Source organism: Rhipicephalus sanguineus, chromosome 7 (assembly GCF_013339695.2).
Source record: "Rhipicephalus sanguineus isolate Rsan-2018 chromosome 7, BIME_Rsan_1.4, whole genome shotgun sequence".
In the NCBI taxonomy this organism is placed as follows: domain Eukaryota; kingdom Metazoa; phylum Arthropoda; class Arachnida; order Ixodida; family Ixodidae; genus Rhipicephalus; species Rhipicephalus sanguineus.
Window position 1 is genome coordinate 166,767,038 of NC_051182.1, and position 20,818 is coordinate 166,787,855.

Here is a 20,818-nt window from a genome sequence, read left to right on the forward strand (position 1 = left end):
AGCTAAGATGCATGAAACCATTTTGTTTTTTTGTTGTCTTTTTTCAAAGGACCCCTGACACCAAATTTGGAAACTCAAGATGCTTGCGTTGTTGATAGTCCTGCATGCGTGGGCACTTTTGATTGATTAGACTAACGAATATTGCCTTCAAGATATTTTAATTTGGTTCTAAAGTAAGTGTGAGCGCTTATCAGAGTTTTAAGCACCTTGCAACATCGCCACTAGTATGACGTAGACAGAGGCCCCATGTGACGTTTCATGAGTAAAACGAGTCTTGTCGACATCAGAAAATATTTGTGGGGCACGCACAATACCCCGACTGGCACCCGGAGAGGACTATCGTTCATCACCCCTCTCGTTCTGTTGTCGGGTGGCTCTCAATGTAGTTCTGGCTGCTTCAGCCAGAAATGCTTTTTTTTTTTCTGGGTAGGGGGGGAGAGGGGTGGGGGGGCACATACTTAACAACATCGAAGCACCTGCATCGTTTCATTCTTTACTGCATGCGGAGCCCCGATTTGAAAACTGCACTTTCAATGACACCAAAGCTTGAGTGCACATGATCTTAGGCTCTCCCCCGCTGTGGCGGACTAGTTTCCTATGGTATTTAGGCAGCCGTTTTGAACTGACGCAAAATTGTTCTCGATTGACGATGCTAGCATTAATTATACAATGCGTTAGAGCATTGACAACTGAATTCTGGGGTTACCAGACCCTAAGCTACAAATTACAGTAAAAAAGTTGCAGACAAAACTCGCTCTCAGGGGTCCTTTAAGCCACAGTTAGAAGTAGCACATCCCCTGAAATGTTATTTATCAGCTTTCATATTCTTTCAGTTAGATATCATTGTAACTAGCAACAAGAGCATAGCATAAAGTCACATACTGTGAATGTTATTCCACCCAAATGCTAAAATATTCTTGAAGCTGCCTCGTCACCGTTGCTGTTTGGCATGCACAATGAATCCTTTACGTGGTAAGAGAAAATGGTGAAGAACTTCAGAATGAAGTGCTTGCGTGTTAGCACTGACTGTATCCAATCACTTCTTTTGCCCTTGCATGTTATGTCTGCTGCTCGTAATAGACTTCTGACAAGCTCACGCTGCCATTTCAGTGTTCACAAGTGGTCACGAGGGATGTTCAACATTTGAAAAAATACAGCTGCATCTATGGAGGATATGTAGAACAGGTTTGACACTATACTGTGCACATTAAGTTACTGTTAAGTTGAAGTGATGGTTACACTTCGACCATTGATAGAGGTAGCCAAACATCAGGATGCTTATTGCCTGTCAAAAGAAAAACTGACTGACAGTTGTTCGTACTGTTCTGATTGGCCAGCAAGGCTGTTGTACACCATGAGAAATGGCACTGCACATTGAATGACACATGCACTCTCAATTCATGCTCCACTCACTTCAGGTTCCACAAGATCCATGACTCTGTTTCAAAGTGGCCTCGACGACAACCCATGGCAAGCTGAGGAATCCAAGAAAAAAACCGTAATGTTACAGCAGGCTAAGCTGAAGCAGCACAACTGAATTCCACTTGCTAAGGACACCAGAAGAGAGATCTGCAATCTGACTTTTGATGGCACCTTGTTTAAGGATGTACCCATTGTTACAGCTGGAAGCATTAAAAATGATTTCATGCAGGGAGGATAGATGAGCAAGGAACTCAATGTGGTCTGCACCTACCATCCTCTCCACTTTCAGTGATGATGAAAAATCTTTCAACAGGGGTGTCGCTAGAGAAACGTTTCAACAAGTGGGCTTTTCTTCAACCCCCAGATGAAGGCAAGTCCACATGACGAAACATTGGCTACAATGATATTCTCTGTTCAAAGGTTTTTCTCATCACTTCAAACCTTTATCTTCTCTTGACCTTCTGAACTGTTTTCCAGAAAGCTTGTGATGAGCAAATTATAGTTTGTACAATGTGATAAAATAGCACATCAATAACAGGACAAAGGTAAAGAAATGAAAGACATAGCAAAGAATGCTGATGTTCAACTAAGATGTCCCATTTCGCAAGCCCAACAATGTAGCTCACAATCTAATCGCGGTCTATCTGACCTTGCTTTACATTAAAGTCTTTGCCTTTTAATTAATATTTGCTGCTCTAACTCGGAACTTAAAGGGACTGACAATTTTTATGGTAACTGTTTTCTTTAGTGCAACAGGAAGCTTACCGGTCCGAGTATCAAATTATGGAATGGTAATGCATAAAATGCCACAAAACATTTTTTTGATAACTTTTTTTTATCTACAGCATTGATAAGACGTACGGGTAATACATGCTGCAAACAGTGGTATGTGAGTGGGAGAGTGATCATTAGCTGGGAAACAAGAGAGGCCCTATCTATAAGAAAGTAATATTGCGTGGTAATAGTCTCTTGCTGTAGTATGCTGTGTATGTTTGCACGCCCGGTGCATGCACTGCGGCTCTAAACACATCTGTAAGGCATTATGTGCACATTGTTGACGATGTGGCTGATGACGATGAAGCATTATGACTGAGCCTTTTGTAATTGGTGGGTAGCTTTAAACCAGCCGCTTGTTATGCACTTTAGATTGTGTGATTTTACTGTTCTACCACGCTATATTACATCTGTTAATGTGATTCCTTGCCCAACAGCATGCATGTATAGGGTCTTCTTGTGAAGGAGTTTCATGCATCAGTGTGGCTCTGTGGTAGGATACTTGACTGTCATGCAGAGAGCCCGGGTTCAAGTCTCGCCTGATTCCGGATTTTTTTTTTTTCATAGTGCGCGACAGTGGTTACAGACACCGGCAGCAGCGGACAACTACGCCACCAAAATTGGCTGTTGTGATCTCATAACAGCTTTCACTGCAAAATGAAGGAGAGGGTGTGCAGCTAGCTTTCTTTCCTTGTCCAGAACCTCCTTTGGAAGACAGTTTGGTGCCCAACTGCACAGATCTGTCCACAACCTTTAAAGGCGAACTTGTGAACTGCCTCCCCAGCGTAAAAGCTAACTTTATCGTGAGGCAGTTGGCCAAACTAGCGGCGGTGTAGTTGCATCTGCAATTGGTGCGTATGACCAGTTAGCTAGCCTTATGGCACAGAAACTTGTAGATACAGCTCTTTTGAAGAGATCCAGCAAAAGAGAGAAGCTCCAGCATGCACAGCTAGCACGACATCTTCGTTTGAACCACCTCTGATGCCACCAATTATTGGGCTTGTGTGCAATGCAGAGAAACGCACTTGAAAATTAGAAAATAGAGTCTAATATATTGTGATGCATTTCATAGCAATATGAAATATTAGACTCGGCATTTCTATTAACGCAAAACTAATTATATGCTTGTCCCACAGGCATCTCTTTTAAACTGATTCTGTTAAATTCGAGTAATCTTCACTACTGTCACAGAATACACGTACGATCGAACAACTGTCAAAGAAGGGCCTAGATTAGCGTTCCTGCCATCAAAAATGGAACACTTTGAGATGGAGGACGGCAGATTCACACGGTTTAAACACGCTGACTGGATGCGTCATTTGATGCACCACAAGGACATCATAACGCCTGATGAATGGGCACTACCCGCCTGTCAGCTCTACGAGAGACGGCAAGGAGGAGGTAAGGCCACGAATGATCAATTTCTGGCCCCGAGAAACTCAAGACGCTCCTCCACAAAAGCAACACTTCCCTCTTTTTCAAGCTCTCTTGTTTAGCGTGCTTCGGTTTTTAATTTGCCTTCCGACGCGCATGTTTACGCGTTGAAGCGGAATGTTTGGCCGTGGGCCCAGGAAAGCACGGCCTGTAATATTTTCGGTTTTGAAGGGTCCCTCGGGACAGCGAGCTTTTGTGGGCGCTAAGCAACACCCAGATCGCGAATTACCCGAATTCAGAACCGCTTCTGCGGATAGCTGGTTTGAGTTAAAGCATGGGAAACGTAACTACGGTGACGTTTTGGTGGGATATGCACAGATCGGCGGGTGCTCTTATTAAATGGGAAACGATAACACCCGAATCTACGGAGGAACACGACGACCCGGCCCAACCCACGCGGAACACGTTTCTGATTTTGCGACTTTTTGCTTGGATCGCTTTTAGCGATGAGCGGACGAAGCTTTCGTTCGGTTCGCAAGCGAGAACCGGAACTCACCGCTGTTTCTGTCAGGAAGCGTTGCGAACATAACTGTCGCTGGATGTCACTGCGTCGCGGCGACAAAGTTTGCACCATTCAGGAGGAAACTTGGCATTCCGCCACGATGGATGCGTTCAGTCAGCACTCGTCCCGCGGTGAAGGGAAGCGCGAAAAATGCAAGCGCACAGCGGGCTCGAGCGCTTCACTCGTAATGCTCTCGACCACCGACATAACACCAGTAGCACCTTGTTGCTGGACAGCCGCGCGCGAGTTCCGTCAACTGCACCGACAGACACTAGTGCGCATGCGCGGGCGCGCGCGTCATTGTGTTTGTTTGTTGTAGGCATTGTTGGTGAGATAAAGCGCGCATAAAACACTCCTGGAGTTTCCTGGAATTTTAGAACAAAAAAAAAACAGATTGGAAATTTATGAAAAAACCACAGTCACATGCCCACAACTACAGTAAAGAAAGCCTTTGGCCTGTTTGAAGCACACGAGGTTATGCTCTGTCTGAGCAAGATTATTTTATTCATTAGGATGAAAAGCATGGTCGAAAGTCATAATGATTAGGACAGAGCGAATAGATGTTCTAGCTGAGTGCGACGTGATGAAACAGAGTGATGAAAACATATGGCAGCGCTCGTCCTGTCGTCATGCCTGTCGTGCTTCGCCATGTCGTTGTGTGGACGGCTGAAAAGCACAGACTAAACGAAGCTGATTTTAAGTTGAACCTGTTGCAACACGTCCGCGTTGAACCGACTTGAGTGACTTGTAGTTAGAAAGAAGGAAATCAGATGATTTTTAAGGGCTCATTTATCTTTGTTAGACACAATATTAATGAGAACTAACAGAAAGTTAGTTCTCATTAATATTGTAGTTAGAAAGCAGGATGAGAAATATTATGAAAGCAAGCCATCGGTAGAATCGTTACAGTAAACTATAAATACTTATAGTCAACTGTAGAATCATCCAAAGTGGGAGCGACGTCCTAATTGAGTCCAGGATGCCGTGGGTTGGAGCATGTAGGAAAGACTTCCTTCATGTCCCCGAGCATATGAGGATCTTCTTGCATTCCTGAGCTTACTTTATAAAGCAATTCTTCGAGGCTCAACTCAAAGCATCGGCTCAGAACTAGAAATTGACGGAGAGAAATTCGAATTTAACCCCCCCCCTCCCCTGAAAACCTCGCAAATGGCAGTGCTCCAGATTAAAACGGTCCGTTACATAAAATGCACTCTTGCGGGAACTTTGCGGTGGTGAGCATGGAATCGTTTCTGGCGAGTCTTCACGTCCAGACCACGGAGACCCAGACCTAGGTTAGTGGTCACCATGGCGGACACCATGGACATTGCATTGCTTGTTCTGACTTTTTTAAATTCGCATTTATTGACCTGCTTTGGTCCGTTGCCTTTCTAAAAAATTATTTTGTGTTTGTGTGCGTATCTTTTGTCTCATGTGGTAGTTTCGGTAGATTTTGGCACTCATCACTACGCATAAGAACTCGGCGGGCTTCCGCCAGTATAATCGACATCGACTTCTAATCTCGTAATTTCTCGCGAGAACGCGAAACAATCTTCTTTCTAAAGAAATAACGTAAGTAGTGGGTTATGCGTTTTTCTCTCTGCGATAATCTGTATTAATCGCGCTTGTTATTAAATAAATTTTGCTAGTGTACCTCGATGAGGTTTTTACATCATCTCTGTGTGCTTGGAAGTGGTAGTTATTGACTTAGGCGCAGTGAACGATTAGGTAGGGAGTTTTAAAACGCATGTTTCTGTGCATGAGACCGGCCGCAAATGCGATGCTAAATGGCTAGCGCCGTCTGAGTTAATGCTTGCTGTAGACACTTTTCCGAAGAGCTAGCAACGAAAGTGTAGTACACAGCTTGTTGAAAATTGATGCCGTCTGTTTGTCGCTAAGTATTTTTGACAAGTGTTTCTCTCGCATGCGCACAGCATGGCGGACGCAGCTCCAGCCGGAGGACGAGGTGGTTTCCGTGGCGGCTTCGGTCGGGGTGGACGCGGCGGTCGGGGTCGCGGTCGGGGCCGTGGTCGCGGTCGTGGCCGCGGCAAGGAAGGCGAGAAGGAGTGGGTGCCCGTCACCAAACTGGGCCCGCCTGGTCAAGGACGCGGAAGAGATCAAGCCCTGGAGGACATCTACCGTTCTCGTACCCATCAGAGGAGTACGAGATCATCGACCACTTCTGGGCAGCTCTCTGAAGGACGAAGTGCTCAAGATCATGCCCGTGCAGAAGCAGACACGTGCGGACAGCGCACGCGCTTCAAGGCGTTCGTCGCCATCGGCGACTTCAACGGCCACGTCGGCCTCGGCGTCAAGTGCTCCAAGGAAGTGGCGACCGCCATCCGAGGTGCCATCATCCCGCCAAGCTGTCCGTCATCCCAGTGCGTCGGGGATACTGGGGAAACAAGATCGGCAAGCCACACACCGTGCCTTGCAAGGTGGACGGCGTTTGGAATCGTACAGCATGTTGCCAACAAGGGTGTCAAGTGGCCTTGTTAATGAATCATTTGAACATCTTTGATGTAGCGCGAAACACCACACGTTCGCGACATGCGTTCACCATTCAGCGACCTAAAAGAAACATTAGTTCAAGGAAATTACCCCACAACACTATACACAAGGTCTACGATGAAGCATGAGATAGGAAATCAACATAGCTAGCCCTCTCGTCCTCATTTGTTGCGTGAAGGAGAGGGTACGAAGCATATGAATGCATGCGCTTAGGAAAGGAGTTGCAGCGTAAAGTAGACAAGTCCGCTTGCTGCAACGTCAGCTCCAGTGATACCCGTGTTCACGAATTTTTCATCACTGACACGAGAAGGCACTTGAGGACTACTAGCAACGCTATTAGTAGAAGTAGAAGGCGCAGCGCTACTAGCAACGTCATCAACATGTTGCTAGTAGTGCTGTGCAATGACCCTATCTGCCTTCCCGTGTCCATGTGTCGCGCTACATCAAAGCGTGATTGCGCCGGAAAGTCTGGATGCATCAAACGTGAGAATTGGCGTCATTGTGCCCTATGCAACTAAGTAATCAGTGAAATGCCACGTCAGTTCAAGGTTTTTAAAATGCATCGTATGCCAGCTTGCTGTCTAGTGGAAACAAGTCCATTTTACTAAGCTGTGAAGGTATGCTTTGCAATGATTTACTGATGTAATAACCAAACTGTTCGCAAATTGCAGTCATTGTATGTTGGTACTAAGTACTCCGTGACACTGCAACAACAACAAAAAAAAAAAACCGACTATTTGTGCAGCGAAGCCTTCGGTTGTTAATGCCGAATCCCATAATCTTCTCTACTGTTTTTTGACACTGCAGTGTGCATAGTGCCATACCAAATAGCCCATCAGTTGTACATTTCAGCACACCTACTTTATGAAAGAGAGCACTCGAGCAGAAAGCCTGCGTCGCATGTCAGTTGGCTAAGGGGAACTCCGGGGATTTTCGAATTCACCGATTTCAATTAAACTTACAACATATGTTGTCTTCGGTACCCTGATGATATGTGCCATATTATACAACCGTAAGTCATTTAGTTCTTTAGAAAACGAATTTTAAAATTGGTAACCAATTCTGGAATCAGCCTGTTAGCGCGGGCGACCCTGTGTATGCGACGTAACGTGCCTACTCTTTTCCAACCCCGCCTCGCCCAGCGGATTGTTGCAGCGCGTGCTTTCTTCTACGAGGCGGTGACAACGCAAGCAGAGTTCGGTTTTCTTAGCTGCATAGCGTCTTAGTCGTCATTGACATCAGGTCTCACAGTTTGCACGCACAATAATGAGCAACGAGGAGATCGATGCGGGCATGTGAGCTATACACAGCCTGGCGAGTAGAAAAATCAAAAGGCGATGCTCCCGCACTCATATAGTAGCTGCAATCATTGCTGAACTCGTCACTGGTAAGTTGAGATGGGCTGGCACAGCTTTATTCCGCGTCAGATGACACCGCGAGCTTCCTATTCACGTGATAGAAGGTGTGCTATGTTTACACACTGGCCAGCCGTGGCGGCGTGTAGCGGACTGTGTGACGTCATCGCATGCCCAGCACGTAGCAGCTTAGCTCCCTGTTTCGGTTTCGACTCATCATTTATTGCTTATTTAAAATTGATTAGTCTCAGCAAAATGATCCACCCTTGCTGTTACAGGACTGTTAGTACTATTGAAAATTGCATTGTCTCAATATGGTTGAAAATGCACCAGAGTTCCCCTTTAAAGGTGCCCTGCGACACTTTTTGGCATGGTCAGAAAATGCTGCCGAGAACATGCGAGCCAAACATTGTAGCGTGACATGCGGCTTAGAATTTACAATTCTCAGTCAGCCAGAAATCGCTCCCTCTTCCCTACAAAATGATGCCATGGGCTGTGTAGTTACCATAGCCGCCTCAGGATGCCGCCACGTGCCCGTGTGTGCGCTGTGCGATCACACTGAAAGTAAGCCACGCGTTCGGAGAAAAAAAAAGAAAAAGTGCTCACGGTCATAATGCTTACCTTGGTTTGTGTCCAGGATACTGGCAACACTTTCCTAGATGCAGACTCTACTAATAGTAGATTGGTGCATTGCATGATCAGCTGGCTTTACAAGATAGGTTGTGACTTTCCATGTAACTGGATGTTACAGTCCATAATGTCATCATTGATGTTGGTATGAAACAATGTGCAGGTGACTGGCAAGTGCGGCAGTGTTCTGGTGCGCCTAATCCCGGCCCCCCGTGGAACGGCATTGTGTCTGCGCCTGTGCCCAAAAAGCTGCTGCACATGGCTGGCATTGAGGACTGCTACACCTCTGCGCGGGATCCACCGCCACTTTGGGCAACTTCGGTAAGCGCTCACCTAAATGTGGCCGTGGATACAAGGTGCTCCACATAGCTTTCTGTTCATGATGCGAGTCAAGTTTGGAGGTCATTTGGTGGCCGCATACTAATTAACGGACATATTAAGAACTTGTGCTCCTCTTAGGATGTGTTTCTTTCGAAATAATAACATCAATCTTGCTTGTGTTTTTTCTATCAAGAAAGCTATTTCATGGTAATAATGCCCTTGTCATCAGTAGACTGGAAGTACTGGGCACATGGTATTATGCAAGAATAGGCACACAAGATATGTGCATAATCAGAATAAGATTTTGATTATGGTCATTTCAACTGAAAGGTGGGATGTGCTAAACAGCTTTTGCTCTATTCCACATGGACATTTTTATCAGGGGGTGTGAAAAAATCTGCACAATACTTGTTTAGTGCCCTTTTATTGCATGCAACCACACGTATAGTAAATTTGCTGTTGTCAGTTGTACATACTGTTTGTGTGTTAGCAAGGATTGCCATTCTGGACATTCTCAAATTCCAACATAACGTGAAATTTGGCATCTTTGTTTTTAATGCATTTCCTACTCTGCCAAAAAACCAGCTTTTTTCTTCTTATCACACACATCTCTGATGTAGCCTTTGGATAAAACGGGTGGAACAGCTGGTCAATTGGGCCAGTTCGATACAATTCTGTATTTATGCGCCAGGCTGAGTCAAAACCGTGAAATTTGTTGAAATTGCGCCACACTGCACCAAAATGCCTGACCAGCCTCAAAATTTTCTCAGTTGCACTAATTTTAGCGGGAAATGGAAGCCGCGTTGGCCGCCTGCTCCAAATCTATTTCGGCTGTTGCACCCCTGATAAAATCGCCTGCATGACCAAAGTTGAATGTCCGAAATGGTGCCCCGTTTTTGGCAATCATGGCATGCTCTACAAGTTCACCTCTTTGGGCAGGTGGACTCTGAGGCTGTTGCCTTTTTCCATCACCTTATGTGACCTCTGATAATTTATGCCTTTTTGCTGGGTGCCCATTGTAGACATGCAAAACATAGGCAGAATACTTCAATTATACGAAATGTGAAACTTCTCATAGGCTCCATGTATCAGTTGAAACTTCAAGATTATGCTTCTCATCAACAGGGTTAGTGTCAAAATCCAGACACACCATTGGCTGAAATCTGTCTCTTGATTGCAGTGCCACATGTAGGTTGCAAAGACAAGCTAATGGCATTTTTGCGTGTTACTTTGAACACTCCTGCAAGTGACTTGCATTGATGTAGCGAGCAGTACATTTACATTTGTGGCTTACACATTGCGCATGATACTGCAGCAATAGAACTCTTTCACCTTTCTGGAAAGTACTTCTAATCCTTGTCGTGGGAACTCTCACAATGACAGCGAAGACTGCAGCGATCGAGGCGATGCAGCGTGTTTTCTGTCACTGCTCCCAGGTGGTGCATTGGTTTGCTATCCTCCACAAACATTGGCATTTAAGGACAGTGAAGGAAAAAAGCAGTTAGAAATAACCAAGAGGAGGTATCTTGATTGGTGGCTAAGATCAAAACAGCAGTGAAATTTAGTCTTTCAATATGTTATATGTTACGGCTAGGTGGCGTAAGCTGCCGCCCATTCACAAAGGGGCAGCCCCACCCATCCATCCTCCGTAAATTTGTCCATGGGCATGTCTGGGTTTCGAAACTGAGTTTTACAGCTGATATGATTTAAGAACATTGATGCACAGCAACTCTTCTGGCTGTGTCATCTCTCTGCTGCTTGCAAATGTTTGGACCAGCTTTCTGACGGTCAAATGTTTCCTTGTTGTGCAGCCAAGGCAACGTACCTGGCCATACAGCAGACGTACAGCTACCTGACCCCTGACCTGTGGAAGGAACGCGAGCTGCAGAAATCACCCTACCAGGAGTTCACAGACTACCTGATGCACGCTCACCGACCTGTCGGTACTGCCCGCACCGTCGAGCAGCCCCACTGAAGTGGCCATGGACACTGCCCTCGGCCTCCTTCGAATAAACAAAGGCTTTTGACAAGCATCCAATGTGTGCTGATGGCTTCTTTCCTGTTTTATGTATGTTTCAGTTTGCAGAGATGTTGAGTGCTATGTTTGCTAAGACCTTGCTGTTGTGCAAATACTGGTGTCACATAGACACTTTGAATCTCCTTGGGTCCCAACACGATTTGCTATTTGCACAAGCTGCTGGAAGGGGCCATTCACAATTGAGAAATTTCGCTGCGATTGAAAGTGCACCGTTTGTTCAATATATATGAAGGCTCAATGATTTTCCAGTGCCAATATTAGTGATGTAGTTAGGTGAAACTGTGTGAGGCTTTAGTGAATTCTGATTACACGTTTCCTGAGAAAGCTTTTCTCCCAAAAACTTATGAAGAAGGTACAAATAAACTTTTGAATAATGTAGTTTTAGTAGCATTAACGTGTAGGGAGCATACACAGCAACCCTGAGTTGTGTCGAAGCAGGGCATCCTGTGTCGGAAGTGCAAGATTGCTTCGCAAGCGTATTTTTTATACATAAGTCTTAATCTTTGCATCTATGCACCTTGAACATGGCCTAAAACTTTTATTTTTTTTCTACTTTACTAGGGAAATGTCTAGCCCGCCACGGTGGTCTAGGGTTATGGTGCTCGACAGCTGGCCCGCATATATTCCTTCCTCCATGCCCGCAGGTCGTGGGATCGAATACCGGCCGCGGCAGCCGCATTTTCGATGGAGGCGAAAATGCTCGAGGCCCGTGCATTTACATTTAGGTGCACGTTAAAGAACCCTAGATGGTCGAAATTACGGAGCCCTCCACTACGGCGTCTCTAATAATCGTGGTTCGGGACGTTAAACCTATAGGGGGGAAATGTCTGTTATATGACGTCTGATCATGGTGTCGATAAACACAATCATAGTTTTACTGATTATGTATTAAACATGAGCTTCTGCGTAGTCGCGTTTAGATGTGGTCGACCTCAAGAACAAAAAAATTGTGCGCATGCGCACTTAGAAAGCGAAACCGAAATTGCACGAGCGGAGTAGCCGGCAGCAATTTGATTCACAACTCTCGCTTAATCGGTTCTTCGCACGTTGTGAAAAATGTGAAACATCGCAGCGAGGGGAATTCAATTGGAAAGTATGACAATCCTGGCTGTTTCGTCGGTTTCGCTAGCAGGGGGGTTTCCCTTTCTGCGTCGGTGTCGGTAGCGTCGCTTTCGGCCCAGGTGAGATTTGGAATGGTCTCAATGTTGGGCTGTCGTTTTAGGATGTCCGCATCTGCCAAGCTCTCGCGATATCTGCCCAGCTGCTACACCCACAGCCGTGTCTTATGATACGAAAACAGCCGGTCGCCTTCCGCTGCAGCCGTAAGTATTCAACACGGCACCTGTGCCCGGTACACAACCAACCACTATGCCAGTCATTGCGCAATGCGGGGCCCCAGCTGTAACTTTTCCCGAGCTGCCGTTGCTTAATTGCGGCCCGTTAAAAGTGATCGGACCCACTTATCGGTTAGGTCAGTGCATCGAACTATTTACCAATATGGCTTCAGCCTTCCGAACAGCACTAAGGACATTCCATCGTACCGAGCGTGAGCGCTTGGAGATTGGCCATTCCTTCCGGTGTTGTCGTTCACTGATCGCAGGCTCTGAATAATCGCAGTGTGGTGGGCGTTTGAAAACCTGCCGGAGCGTGAGCTGTGCTATTTGTTTGCACCGCTTTCGTACGTTGCTAACGTGTTCGTAGTAATAGCGCCGTGCGTCGTCGTTTTCACGGCAGAGAAGTTGTTGTTTACAAATAGGTACGATCCTGTCTTCGTTCTTTCGTTTACACGCCAGAACCACTTCCATGGTCCTACCTCATGTGCTGAAAGGGGGCAGATCCGTCCCTGATAGGCGTTTTTCATGGGCTTACTCTTGCGATCAGGTATCCATCCTGCTATGTAAAAGCATCGTAAATCCATGTTATCGGCCATGTTATATATATATATATATATATATATATATATATATATATATATATTATATATATATATATATTATATATTATATATATATATATATATATATATATATATATATATACGAAATGCGGTTTATTAACGTTACGGCTGGTGGGCCAGCCTTCATCAGAATGGTTCATTCTGACGAAGACTGGCCGTAATGCCATAATTAGCCATAATGTTAATAAACACATTCATACATGTATCTTCCTATTCAATTATGAATAAGTATTATATATATATAATATATATATATATATATATATATATATATATATATATATATATATATATTATATACTTGTAGAGACAGAGTCTTGGAGAGTTTTCTCAAAAGGTAAGGGCAAGAACGTGATTAAGCAACTTGAACACATTATTTGCACATTAAAGTTGAAACTGTGTGACTGAAGGTAACATGCTACAATTGGTCTCAAAGCATACATGTTGCACACCTAGTTTTATGATCACCCTGTTTCAGAGTCTTGTATATATGCTGACATCTACTTAAGTGCTTAAACTGTATACTTTAAACCAATTTTGCAATACTCCTGCGTATGAAAACCAAAACCATTTCAGGGCATGATCAGCAGCAGTCCTTATAATGTGATTGGAAAGAGCCCCTCCTTTGGTGACAATATAGTAAACGTGCCACTTGGAGACCACATAGCTGATGACCTCATAGAGCAGGGGTCTCAAACTTGCCTCAGCTAGCGGGCCACAGTCACGAAATTAGCGAGTTTTAGAATAGGATACCCAAAGCTTTGCATACGCTATACTTTGCATTTGTTGCCACTGCACATGCTTCCTACGCTAACCTCTTGTGTACCCACGTTAGGTGACGGAAATAGCGTATCATACCCAACGAGCGCTATCTTTGTGTACCCTATTACCCTATTCTAAAACTGCCTATTGTCTCCCGCAAGGGCTAGCACAGTGAAGAAGGTGGGAGGGGTGGGGGAACAAAATGTGATCTGACGTTGCCATTTGAAAGAAGGCCTTTCCCATATCTCATATAGGGGTCATTAAGGGGATTGAATGTCAGGTTTCAAGAAACATATCGATACTGATCTGAAGAGTGACTGAAATCTGGGCACCGATTGCTTGATACCAGTCATGTCTGTTTAGCTAAGGAACATACTTATCAAGAAAAAAAAAAAGAGAGACGAAGAAAGTCATGTGCAGTCTGGGCCGCTAGCAAGAGACCCCCGTCATAGAGGAATATATCGGAGTGCTTTGTGTGTGTTTCAGTGTGTGTGACGAGCAGGCGAGCTGTGGGGCACAGCCTGCATGCTGGGAGCCGTGCCCCTGGCGAGTGACAGCAACGTGCAGCTCCGGTTCCTGGCACCCGACGATGCCACCGAGGTGCGCAGACTCTGCACCGACTGGTTCCCCATTGAGTACCCGGACTCCTGGTACCATGACATCACCTCCAACCCCAGGTATGCTTGCTTCTTACAAAGGTGGCAGCCAACAGATGGAAACAAAGCGCAATAATGAAGTTTAATGAACAGGTGCCTCAGACAGGCTGGCCGACGTTTCAATAGGTGAACCTATCTTTGTCAGAAGCGCTTTTTCATCCTTGGCGTGTTAGCTTTAAAAAGGGTTGACATACGCAGCAAACCGTTCACCATAAGTAATGAATAACAATAAAGTGTTTACTGACCAAGACTCGGAGGCTGCACACCTCAAGAATGTTGAAGTCATTCGTGTTAAGCAATGCACTTAATTCATAATTCTAAAGAAGCAACAAGTGCATCTTACGATTTCTAAAGGGCACATTTAACGCAGGTAATTGCTACCCAAAGGGGCTCATTATTATTATCCACAGCTTATTCTATGTTTACTGCAGTACGAAGGCCTTTCCTAGTGGTCTCCAATCTACCCTGTCTTGTGCGAGTTGATTCCATTTTATTCTTGCGAGCTGCTCGATTTCATCTCCCAATCTAACTCACTGCAGCCCTTGGCTGGATTTCTTATCCTTTGGTATCCATTCTCTTGCTCTAACTGGCATCAACTTAACACAACCTAACCTAGCCTATTTAATAACGGGTTATTTAATACTATACTCAGTTACAACTTAAAAAAAAAATGGCAGCTCCGCTCACAGAACTGCAGTGCGCCTGCCCTTCACTTGTGAAAGACAGTCGTGCTAGCTGGTCGCTGCTCGAACCGTAAGTGCTTTTTCTCGGCTAATGTAAATAGTACACGAAACAAGAGTTAACGGATCGTCCTTGCTATCGAAAACATGAAGTTTGACTGAGCAGCGATGCCAGAATCCCTGACAAAACTTACCAGGTTGTTCAAGTTTCCAACCTAAAACCAGTGACACAAACATTTGTTGGTGGGAAAGTCAACTATCTGAAACTCTGAAGAAGTGCTTGACGTTACCAAGATGAGTAAGCACTATTGGATGGAACATTTATGCCGATTTTCTTTGTGGGAAGGACAGCAATGGCTGTGGGCAGAGCTGTCATTTTTTCTTAGGTTTTAACCGAGTGTAAACATGGCCGCTTACACCAATCATATTACCACGGCCCGTGGACAATTGTGTGCAGGTTTTTTGCCTTGGCAGCCATGTATGGGGGTCGCATCATTGGCCTCATTGTTGCCGAAAGCAAGGCACAGTCCCTGTGCAACCGAGAAGCGGGGCTCCTGGCTGCAAACTTCCCGCCCGCTGCACAGGTTGCCTACATTCTTACCCTGGGGGTGGTGAGTTCACACACGTTCTCGTTAAAGCAACCAGTATGTGTTGTTCCTCTACAGCGCTGGTTCTGCTCAACATCACACCAGATGTGGCCATTAACCATTTCTATATATGCTGATGAGTGTAATTGTCTTGAGTGCAGTGTGAGTAGCTGAAGAGTGCGTCAGTCAACTTGTTTCTAGTTATAGCTACTGCACTAGGTGGCTCATGTGCAGTCTTTTTCATTAATTTTTGTCTGTTTGAATGCATGAACTGGAAACATGGCTTGCCTTGGTGCTACTAGTTTTGGGAAATGATAGAATTTTTGTAACTATAAGCTTTTTAGGTGCGTGCAGAATTTACACAAAAGAAAAAAAGAGGTGCAAGCACTAACTTCCAACTAACATTTAATAGACAGTTTTAGTTTTGCGTAATTAGTGGAACAGCTTAGTGAGCAGTGGAACAAGGCTTTACGGAATGTCGGGTTCGAAACGCGCATGCACAATACGCTAAACGACCCATAGTGTTTAGCGTGTGCACGCTGTTTCGCATATTTAACGTTACCGCGTTTGCGTGATTTGCATAGTCTACATAAAACAGGCGGCAGATTTGGACACCCACTTTGAACTGAATTTGGTGTTGATGTTGACGGATTCACTTTGTTCTCGGCAAATGACTGTAAAATGGCTTCACTTACCTTCAGGCAGCTTCGGCGACAGTGTGCTGTAGATAACTTCGCAGAGCTTCCGAGATCACTTCCCATTTCGAGTGGTCGTTGGCCTAATGAGAGAATCGTTGTAAACAGTTCTGCAATATCTAAGTTTTCGCTTTTGGTGCGTGGTTCATTTATTTATCTCTATTATTACTAAAGTGTAGGAATACGGCGAGCATTTTTAGTTTTTTTTTTTTCACTTTTTTGTAACGCATTCATTCTCTGCTAGGGGATGCTGCAGTCACAACTTGGGCATAAATGCTATCCGGCTATAGTAAAACTCACTTTCCGCAATGAACGTTTGCGGTATTTCCCTTAACCCCCACTATCACGTTGATGCTAAACTGAAACTGTCATTGTAGTACTATTTATGTACTCTTTTCTCTTTTTTTTTGCGACAAAGACTTGCCCTTAAGGCATAATATTTGTTATGTATATTTGTGGTTAAATGTGCGCCGTTAGGCCGGTGTGAGATCATTATGGGAGGTTTATTATGAGCGTTGACCTAGTGAAAAAAGTGACCAAAGCAAGCCTTCCGAACTCTGGTCGTTGAAGCGAAAGCTATGCCCAACAACCAGCCCCGTACTTGTGTTTTAAAAATATGTGTAAGCCTAGACTGTGAAGGCTCAGTCACACTTGTGACTAGCACCGGTCGTGCGACCAAGTTAGTTGCGAAGCGACTGGTCTTAAATGGTTGCAGATGGCCGCCTTGGTTGCACAGCGACTGCTTTGGCTCAGTCGCGTGACTGCAGTCGCAAACGTCTGGACCAATCAGATGCGCAGAAACAGGACACCAGCTTATATTATGGTACAATGGCAATGCAAACAGACGTGAATTCTGTGTGGTGATAGGTATAAGTCGCACGCAGGTGTCAGCGTCGGTCACCTTGAGGCGATTTCTAGCGCGATAGCATTAAAGACCTTGTTTTGCGAAAATTCCGGTGTTGGCATCAGCATTGTTGGTTGTGAGCGAAAAATCGACGTTGTCTGTGAGCGAAAATTCGAAGTAGATGCAAATAAAAAATAAAAATCTTCAGTCCAAGTAAGAATCAAACCCAGGCCCTCTGCGAGGCAAGCAGGTGTTCTACCACAGAGCCATGCCAGTGCTTGAAACTGCTTTGTAAAAAAAACGCTATAAGAATGTAACATAGTGGAAGGAAGGCCAATGTTACGTGCAGGAATGTTCCTTTCCTTGCAGCACGGTTGAAGGCGATGTGCACGGGGCCCAATTACCCTATCGCGTTCTCCTCTTGAAGGCAAAGCACAAGCGTCGTCCAAGTTTTGGTCTCATGTCGTAAACGGTCGTGCGACCGGTGCTAGTCGCAGGTGTAAATGATAGGGGTGTGCGAATATTCGAAATTTCGAATATTTTTCGAATAGTGTTTGCTATTAGATTTGATTCGCACTGGAATTTTACTATTCGAACTATTCGAACTTCCCAAAAACAAATACAGTCAACGTCCGATAGAAAGTGACCCCTTCAGATTTTTAATATGCTTCACCTCATCCCATCCCGGTATTGCGGCAAAGCTGCCTTTCAAGCTCCGTTACAGTCGACCTTTGTCAAGACAGTCGACTTCCGATTGGAAGTGGTCCCTAGAATTTCAATATGCTTCACCTCATCACACCCCGTATTGCGGGAAAGCTGCCTTTCAAGCTTCGTTACAGTCGAACGTTGCCAAGAGACAGTCGACGTCCGATTGGAAGTGGTCCCTAGATTTTCAATATGCTTCACCTCATCACACCCCCGTATTGCGGCAAAGCTGCCTTTCAAGCTCCGCTACGGTCGCAAATGTACTAACTCAAGAAAACGCTGGTTCCAACATGGAGATGAAAGTGTGGTAGAGTTGGGTGCTCAATTAATGTTTTGGGCCTGAAATTTGGGCAGGAAATCCAAAAAATCGGACGCCGAAGCTTTTAGCATCAAAAATTTCAGATGTTCTTATATATCGACATCTACGAGGCAGATTTGAAACTCCGGACTTGAAGGGAGCACACCCTTGTCTGAAATATCAGTTGGGCTTCCACAGAAGTTTAAAGAGGAGGAGAGGCTGAGGAAATGGCATCTTTGCCTATCACGTGTAAAGTGTTGTCGGCAACACTTTGGTTGCACCAAATCATGTACATAAATAGAATTTGGCCTCTACATTGCCGCATTCTTGATAAAACGACTATGAAATAGCACCCCGCCAGTGCTTCATCAACCTAGCTAAAAGAAACGCTTTCATGTTGCTATCTCATAAGAATATGCTTAGGAATCCTCTCTAACTTTTTTTCTGCAATTTTGCTTCGAAGTATTCGAAAAATATTCTAGAAATATTCTAGAAATATTTTATTCGATTCGCACTCACACCCTAATATTCGAATTCGCTTCATACCCAAAGTTTTGATATTCACACAGCTCTAGTAAATGAACCTTAACGAATATGCTACACGACCCACCATGTCGTGCAGGTACGCGAGTGCCGGCGCAATGGCATAGCCACACTCCTGCTGGACAGCCTGCTTGCGCACCTGTCCCAGCAGCAGCCACAGTCTGGTGCCTGCAAGGCCGTCTACCTGCACGTGCTGGCATCCAACACGTGCGCCATCCAGTTCTACGAGCGGCGCCGCTTTCGGCCGCACGCCTTCCTGCCTTTGTACTACTCGGTTCGGGGCACACCACGCGATGATACTCATACGTGTTGTACATCAATGGTGGGCATCCGCCCTGGACACTCTTATATCCTTTTCTGGCTCTCATTTCACCGGCATCGTGCTATGGTTACGCCAAGGTGTAGATTAATAGGATGCCAATTTGAAGAATTGCTTGAGGTAGGCCACAAAGTTAATTTACTAGTATTGGCTGCCAGTGCATAAAAAAAAAAAGGAGAGAGGGGGGCAAGCTCCTGCGACATTTCTTGATTGATGTCTTCTTGTCTCTTCAAGCTTTTGTCTTCCTCAGAATTTCCGTGTTACACTGGCATCAGAGGGGCATGTTTGATCACGATCATGGCTGATCTGAATTGGATTTCTTGATCGCAATCAAAAATGGCCACTGCTACAAGGTTCAAACTAATCCAGATTGAGCTTGGCGCAGATGTCAAACAATGGATTGCGATTGTCTTGACCGATTGTGTCTAATCACGATTAAAAGTAACCGTGTAGCAGCACCTGATGGATCGGCCCTGATTGTGATCAAAAGTGGCCGTGTGACACCGGCCTTACGTAGCGAATTTGCCATTCAGCACATTAAACAGTGATTGTATGTGCCATTTGGAAAAAATGGTTGCAGACCAAGAAGAGCAGGGTTATGGTTCGGGCTAGTTGGTATTCCATATTACAAACTTCTTTAGCGTAGAAATTGCGACCAGGACACAGATACAGCATATACAGGTATGTTATGTATCTGCATCCTTCTTGCGATTTCTACGCTAAAAAAGTTCGCAGACCAAGAGTGGTGTATTCTTTGGTATGACAACAAGCAATTACCAGTTCAAGCCTATTGATGATGCTGAAGCTCAGTTTCCAGAGTAAATATGGAGCCCAGTTTTGCAGCTGTTTTGCTGCTTTCTCAAAGCATTGCCTTGACTGCATTGCTCGCACGGACTACATCAAGCACTGGAGCCAGAAGGTGTCTCGACTGGAAGTGTGCGCACTGCCCAAGCAGCTGCTTCGCATGGTGGGGAAGCTGTTCTCCCGCCTGTTCTCCAGGGTGTTTGTGTCACACAAGTAGCACCGTGCCTTGCCCCCATCCGAAAGGACTGCTGCCCAGGCACCACAAGACTGTTGTTGAATTTCGTTTTTTTTTACTCAGTGCTCCGCCTATTTTTTCACTGAGTTTAAGTGGGAAAAAAAATGCTCATTTGAATGCATCGTTGACACTGTGCAAGGTGTCATTTCCGTGGTGACCGTTGAGCGAGTGTGAAAGGTTGTGTGCGTGTGCGCTGTTCTGGGCCCTACGCTGTGCCTTGGGTACTCCAGACAAGCGTGGCTGTTGTGTACAGACTGTTCTTTTTTTTTCTTCTGTGCCTTAGCCACGTCGCTAAGGCTGGTGAGGCATCATTGCCATTTTGCGTGTTTCTCGAATTGTGTGAAAAACGGTGAACAAGACAAAGGGTGCTGGAAGGAGATTGCGCTGGTGTTGATGAACATGGTGCCACCATGTCTAAGAGCAATTATGACGCGTAATCAGTAGATTCCACGAGGGAAAATCCTTGCATTGCCCAATTTTTTAAATATCACACCGATTTCCACACCCTGCAGAACTTTTAAACTCGCTTGTTGTCCGACCAGAATGTGTACCTCCACACAGTGCACGACGTAAATTCTATGGAAAAAGAAAAACCAAGGGCCTGCTGGGCCTTATTTTACATTTATTTTATCATGGATTTACTCCTGTGAGCTCGTGTAAGTGGATCGCAAATGCCACAAGGTCAGGGTTGCCAGCGAATTCAGATTTATGTGGAAACTTGTGCTCTGCGACTGAAAAAATGTGACATC

The 20,818-nt window shown here is 45.2% G+C and overlaps 2 protein-coding genes and 1 pseudogene across 10 annotated transcripts in view; 2 read left to right on the plus strand and 1 right to left on the minus strand.

Moving 5' to 3' along the window:
• LOC119400502 (uncharacterized) overlaps positions 1–20,818 on the minus strand; it is a 257,402-nt gene that overhangs the window by 49,597 nt on the left and 186,987 nt on the right. The gene's annotated exons all lie outside the window — the stretch shown is intronic.
• Positions 6,045–10,964, plus strand: LOC119400506 (40S ribosomal protein S2-like; annotated as a pseudogene).
• The window catches only part of LOC119400509 (N-alpha-acetyltransferase 60), a 217,220-nt gene continuing 208,543 nt past the window's right edge, over positions 12,142–20,818 (plus strand). The window contains exon 1 of one of the 2 annotated variants that reach the window (XM_049418098.1): positions 12,142–12,306. The gene's annotated coding sequence lies outside the window, so the exon portion shown is untranslated. The remainder of the gene's footprint in view (positions 12,307–20,818) is intronic. The other variant, XM_049418099.1, reaches the window with a different exon arrangement.